Source organism: Triticum aestivum, chromosome 5B (assembly GCF_018294505.1).
Source record: "Triticum aestivum cultivar Chinese Spring chromosome 5B, IWGSC CS RefSeq v2.1, whole genome shotgun sequence".
In the NCBI taxonomy this organism is placed as follows: Eukaryota; Viridiplantae; Streptophyta; class Magnoliopsida; order Poales; family Poaceae; genus Triticum; species Triticum aestivum.
Window position 1 is genome coordinate 259,766,909 of NC_057807.1, and position 7,251 is coordinate 259,774,159.

Genomic DNA, 7,251 nt, shown 5'->3' on the forward strand with positions numbered 1-7,251 from the left:
GTCAAGCGAATCTTTCGATATTTGGCTCATACCCCAAACTTTGGCTTATGGTACCCAAGAGGAGCAAACTTCAAGCTTGAAGGTTTCACGGATTCTGATTGGGCGGGAGACAAAGTGGATAGGAAGTCCACTTCCGGAGGGTGCCAATTTCTTGGTTGCTCTTTGGTAAGTTGGTCTTCCAAGAAGCAAAGTTGTGTGTCTCTCTCGTCCACCGAAGCAGAGTATGTGGCGGCCGGTAGTTGTTGTGCTCAACTCCTATGGATGAGGCAAACTTTAAAGGAGTACGGTGTCATTTGTGACAAAGTGCCTCTTTGGTGTGATAATGAAAGTGCCATCAAGATTTCTCTCAACCCGGTGCAACACTTCAAGACGAAGCACATTGAGATTCGGTATCACTTCATCCGGGATCACATTAGGCGAGGGGAGATCGAGCTCAAGTATGTCAACACTCATGATAACCTTGCAGATATTTTCATGAAGCCCTTGGATGAAGCAAGATTTCGCGAGTTAAGGCATGAGCTAAATATCATTGATTTGAGCAATGTGACTTGAACCCGTGCACCCCCCACCACACTCAACTTGTTGTCTAGTTTAGATGTAGGCATGGACATAGGGGGAGTGTTGTTCTCTCAATGAACTCTCCCTCCCCCCATTATGCATAAAACGATCAACTCTTTCACATTAGCCATTTTTGATGGTACTTGTGCTTCAAAGACGAGTTTTGGTCATGGGCCCAAGGATAATTCTTCGCGGTGCCATACCAATTGACTCAAACATAGGTGGCTCCGGCCACCGCCCTCTCTTGAGAGAGGCTAGAGCCCGCTTCTCTTTTGTTTGGTTGCCTTGAAGGAGTGGGTTCCGGTTCGTTACTCGTGTTTTTGGTGTCTTGTTGATCTTTGTTTTTAGTTTCTTTGCTTTCCCATCTTTTTCGTGCGTTTTTGTTTGGTCTAGTAGCAGTGTTTGGTTGCTGGCGGTACTACCGCCGCTGGCGAGCGGTACTACCGCCCGCAAGCGCGGTACTACCGCTGAGAGGCGCGGGCGGGGGTTATATCGGGGGCAGGGGGAGTTTCTTCTCCCCCATACCCATTCGCACGCCCCTCGCCTGTTTCTTCTCTCTCTGCAGCAACCAGCGCCGCGGGAGGGCTCCGGCGGATCTCCCTCTCCGGGCCGTCCCTCTCCATTCCCTTTGGTGGAAACGATCCCCACCTCGTCCTCTTGCCATGGATGCCGGTATTGCCCCCGTTCTCTTGTTCTTTTTGTCTAGGTTTCCAATCTAGCATCTTAGGGGCAGTAGCAGTTGCATCTTTAGATTTTTGGCCAAATCTAGGCTTGAGTAGGATGGAGAATGCTTCTAGGCAGTGTGGATTGATGTTTGGTTGGAGTATTTTTGAATTTGGTAGGACGGTAGTGCCGGATCTGTCCACGGTAGTAGGAAACTGCTGTTTCCCCGTCCCGAGCGGTACTACCGCCCTCTCCAGGGCGGTACTACCGCTTGGAGCGGTACTACCGCTAGCATGTCGCGGTACTACCGCCCTCTACCACATTCCACTCCACTTCTACCTTTCATTGATCTTTTGCTCGTGTTTTGTGGCTTATGCTTGTGCTTTGTGGTTGTTTGCGTGTTCTTGTGTGTGGTTCCAGGTGATGAGGTCCCTGAGCATCAAGCTCGTCGTGTCAATCCTGGACGTGCCACGTCCAAGCGCTACCGTACCACCGAGCCTGCCGGAGGATCCTCAAGTGCTGCACCTCCTCCTCCACCTCAACTCCAGAAGAAGTCAGGGGTCAAGCCCAAGCCCGGCAAGACTATGCCAGAGATGCCACAAAAGGAGTTCTGGGCAAGGCGCCGCCGCAATCCGTATGAAAATGCCCAAGAACCCACTTTGGTCAACCGTCCGTTCTGGTCCAAGTTCCAGTTTGCCATCTTCTTTGATGTTCTCAAAGCCAAGAAGAATTTCTTTGTCAACGTGCACTCCATCGACACTGACCATATGGAGCAAGATCCTGACTACTTTGGTGAAGCTCTTCAGATGTGCACTCAACTGAACATTCTTGGGGTCATGAAATTCAACAAGGACTTTGATGCTGATATTGTGGCCCAATTCTATGCCACAGTTCACCTTGGGACTGATGACGGCAGGACTCTCACCTGGATGACCAATGGCAAGTTGCTTTCCGTCAAGTGGAAAACGTTTATGCAGTTGATTGGGGTGCAAGATCTTGGACTTGAGTCTCCTGTTGGCTTTCGCCCTCACGCCCGCGCCCATTGCACCCACAAGCAAGCTCTCTGGCCCTACTGCACTCTGAAGGTCAACCAGGAGACAAAGAAGGAAACCTATGAGCTGCCTGCCTTTCTGGATATCCTTCACCGCATCTTCAGAGAGACTCTTTTCCCTCGCATTGGGAATCTGGACCAGGTTCATTCTTATCTTGTGGACATGCTCCTTTTCTGCCAGCGTGAGAAGGAAAATCCCACTGGAGAGTCTTTGGATATTTCTCATGTGATGTGGACTGAGCTGTTGTCTGCTATCTCCGAGCGCAAGTGCCTGATCTATGGTCCCTTCATCATGCTGCTGATTGAGAGAGCCTGGGATCATATATATCCTAATGTTCCACTGGAGTGTGGAGAGTTGATCTCCCATGATGTCAAGTGTCTGAGGAAGAAGGATAACTGGGGCACTCAGGCTCCTAAGACTGGAGTCCCTTCGTCTGCTGCTGCCATGGAGACAGAGGAGGAGCCTGCAGCTGATGATGATGAGGATGATGACTACATGCCTTCTGAGGCAGAGCCCTCTTGGGCCAAGAAGCTCAAGTCTAAGATGAAGAAGCTGTTCTGCATGGAGGCTCACGGTCAGTACATGACTCATGTGGCTGAGAAGAAGGCTCGAGGTCGTCACAAGGAGCTCATGCGCCAGTTGGGTGCTACTGTCCAGAGTGGATCTGAGGACCAGCTTACTGAGGAGGAGGAGTGGATTCAGCAGCACTGCCCGTGGACTGATTCTGAGGCCGAGCACTTCCAGACTGACGACGGTGGTGCCGATGATTCCGCTGGGCTCTGATGCATGTGTTCCTCATTTGCTCTCACCTGGAGCCGTAGCAACACTCCCTCTCCTTTTTGGTGTCTCGATGCCAAAGGGGGAGAGAGTTTAGGGATTTGCGAGTGTGTCTTTCGTCTCCTATTCGTGTCGTGTTCGTGTTTTCCTCGCATTTGGTTTGGTTGGTTTGTCTGTGAGACCTAAGTTCGAGTGAGACTTAAGTTCGAGTCATATGGTGTAAGACATATGCTACCTTCATTTCCAGTATCATTATCTATGTCTATCTAGCTTATGAGTTGCGTACTTATCTTGTTATATCATCTATGCTGCTCTCATACACCATGCTTAGATTATTGGTCTCTAAAATGTAGGGGGAGCTTTGATCCTAGTATGTGTACTGTGCAGTCCAAAGCACCTATCTAAACTAGCACACATCTAGGGGGAGCCCATCTACATGTTAGGACCGTGGGGTTTGTATGCTTACTATATATATCGGGTTTATGCAAATCCCGTGTTGTCATCAATCCACCAAAAAGGGGGAGATTGTAAGGGCATATTTATTCCTCAGTGGTTTTGGTGATTGCTGACAATGCTTTTGCGGGCTAATCGTGTGCGTTAAGTTCTTTCAGAGAATCATCCATTGGCACGAGACGATTTCCTCCCCTCGGTGTTTTATTCAAGACGGTGTAACTCCGGCGCTTCGTTGTTGGTGGACTAGTTTCGTAGGAGTCACCGTACTATTAAGAGGGGATCCGCTTTGGTAAGACTAGGGTGGAATCAACACGTACACATCCCTATCACACCCGTCGTCTTCCCTTCACATCATTGGAGCTGCACTTCTCTTCCATTATCTGCTTCGCCCTGTGCCAGCGGTAGTACCGCGATCTACAGTGGTAGTACCGCCGAAGCCCCCCAGCGGTAGTACCGCTCCACCGAGCGGTAGTACCGCTCTCAGCGGTAGTACTGCTCCGTTGAGCGGTAGTACCGCTCGAGGGTTCGGCCGTAGTACCGCAGTAGTACCGCGCCTACTACCGCCTCGATTCGAGACGGTGTTTTCTCGTGTCGGGTTTTGCGGCACTACAAGCGGTAGTAGAAGCGGTAGTACCGCTCCGAGCGGTAGTACCGCTCCTACTCCCGCGGTAGTACCGCTCTAGGGCCAGTGGCCTGGCTTCCCCCTTCCGCGCGATAGTACCGTTGGGCAGGGAGCGGTAGTACCGCTCTCAGTGATAGTACCGCCCTGCCCCAGCGGTAGTACCGCTCTCTGCGGGGCTGCTCAGTGGGGTAACGGTTGGATGTGTTTCCCCACTATATAAAGGGGTCTTCTTCCTCCTAGTTGACCCACCTCTTTCCCCCAAAGCTCCATTGTTGCTCAAAGCTCCATTTTCGCCCGATCTCTCTCCCTAGCCAATCAAACTTGTTGATTTTCTCGGGATTGGTTGAGAAGGCCCAGATCTACACTTCCACCAAGAGAAATTTGATTCCCCCCCACTTATCCCTTGCGGATCTTGTTACTCTTGGGTGTTGAGCACCCTAGACGGTTGAGGTCACCTCGAAGCCATACTCCATTGTGGTGAAGCTTCGTGTTGTTGTTGTTGTTGTTGTTGGGAGCCTCCGATTGTTGTGGAGATAGCCCCAACCTTGCTTGTAAAGGTTCGGTCGCCGCCTTCAAGGGCACCAATAGTGGAATCACGGCATCTCGCATTGTGTGAGGGCGTGAGGAGAATACGGTGGCCCTAGTGGCTTCTTGGGGAGCATTGTGCCTCCACACCGCTCTAACGGAGACGTACTTCCTTTTAAAAGGAAGGAACTCCGGTAACACATCCTCGTCTCCACCGGCTCCACTCTTGGTTATCTCGCGCCTTTACTCTTGCAAGCTTACTTGTTGTTACATCCCTTGCTTGCTTGTGTACTAGTTGTTATTGCATCATATAGGTTGCTCACCTAGTTGCACATCTAGACAACCTATTTTGTTGCAAAGTTTAATTTGGTAAAGAAAAGGTTAAAAATTGTTAGTTGCCTATTCACCCCCCCTCTAGTCAACCATATCGATCCTTTCAGCCTTGATCCTTGTTGCATTAACGACCACTCCTCAACCCACTCCCCCCGCGCTTTAAGCGACATTAGTGGGGATATGAAGAGATATGCTGCCGCGTGGGGGAGATTTGCTGCCACCGTTCCCCCCGTCGTCTGCCTATAACATGGGCGGAGGAACCGAGGGGAGGGGGGGAGTTCTTTTACGCATTCTCCCCCGCTTCTTCCTTGTGCTCTCGCTTCCATTGTTGTTGTCGTTGCTGCTTCACCGTTGTTCCAAACACTCAAGCTTCCACTGCCATGGCTTCCAAGGCCGCTCAACATAGCCCAACCAGGGGCAGGAAGGCCCCCGCCGCAGGGAAAAGTATTGTTAGCGACAAGGATCTCAAGCTAGTGGGATATTCATATTTTGACTAGGTCGGAGATAAGATTGATCACAAGTCCACACCTGGTTCAAGTCATACTCCAGGGTCCGGCAAGGGGCGGCCTGATGGGAGCAAAAGGGAGAAGGAGATGATCAAGATAGATGAAGAGGTTGCAACAATGAGAACCAAGATTGATGAAACTATCAATGCAAAGAAGCATATGGTGGATCAAGCTATGAAGCATTGTTAGATTTGTCAAAGAAGAAGCAACAAGAGAAGTTAGCAAGGTAGAAAGAGATAAAAGAGAGTGAGAAATGCAAGGTTAACTTTCACAAGCTTAGACTTCTTCTTGAGGAGAGTCGGTTGAGCCGAGAGACGGTGACTGAGGAGAATCAACTCATGATGATGTATCCAAGTGAAGTAGATTAAAATGGAGGATGATTCTCTGACGTTCGACACCCTGCCATTCTTCCACTAACATGTGGGCCACATGGGAAAACTGGCCCGCATGTCAGTGGCCCAAGGACACATAGGCCAAGACAGAGGAGCCACTTCCGATTAAAATATGAAATCCTTTTAGTAGATGATGTAGGCAGAGATTTTGGCATCTACTACCTCCGTCCGGGATTATACGTCCCGTGAGCCATGGTAGAGCATTCCGATTTACAGGGCCGCAACAGTTAAAGCAGGAACCTTTTCTCCTCGATTCTTGCTCTGTTCCGTGCGTTTGTTACAGCCTAGTGCATGCAGCCAACGAAACCGCTGGAACTAGTAACACCCCAGCGTGCATGCAGTCAGTTGTGGCAAAACGTATGCATGCAGCCAGTTAAATCGCCATAATTAATTAGCCCAAGGCGTGCATACATCCATGTCTTGGTTTTGCTGCTTCGGCTCACAGGACGTGTAATCCCGGATGGAGATAGTATGATGCAATGGGGGTGGCGCATACTTGGAAGAAGGGACTGGTACCGGTTATGGCAACATGTGGCACTCTTTTTGTGGGAGCGATGTGGATGATGATCATCATGTTTTTCTCATGCATTTGGGTCCAATTCTATATTTGAATGTGGACTGAAATTTTTGAAATGTTATTCAATCAGGTTATGTTAAAACGTGAAGGTCCAGTTTATATTGACGCGGAAATTCGAAGGAGCACACACATACCCACCCCTGCCCGGCCACACGATTACTTCGCGATCCACAAAGTCATTAGATTTCGCACAAGGGAACACAAGTTTTAGTTGCTGATACTTGCGATTTTGTTGCTCGTTCGTATTGCAACACCGGTGAAATTCTAAAAACTCGTCAAAATACATCCAAAAGTTATCATATTTGAAAATCTTGGTCAAAAGGGACACCAATAATGCAAACGAAAATTAATTTGGACTTTCGGTTAAAAAATAAAATAAAAATTCCAAAGAAAATAGGGTCAGTATATTGATGTGAAACTTGAGTTGGAACAGGGTTTAAATGCACACATAGTAGAAAGTAGTAGAAGAAAATCGGACAGGCGTTTTGGCTCCCAGGCTTAGATGAGCCCGAAAGTGAACATTAAAATCGGTAAAAATAGTTAAAAAAAATCAAATGCTTTTGTGGTGAAATATGCTTGAATGTGTGATGTTTGTAACAAATTTCAGCGCATTTGAACATCTGTGTAGCTCTCAAATTTTTTTTTTACAAATTTAGGGTATGTGAGAAAGTTTACTGTTTATGCATTGTTCGGACCGACATTTTTTTTGCTGAGAGCTACACAAATGTCCGAATGCGCTGAAAATTGACATAGACCTCACGTAGTTAAGCATTTTCCATGCAAAAAGGTCGGA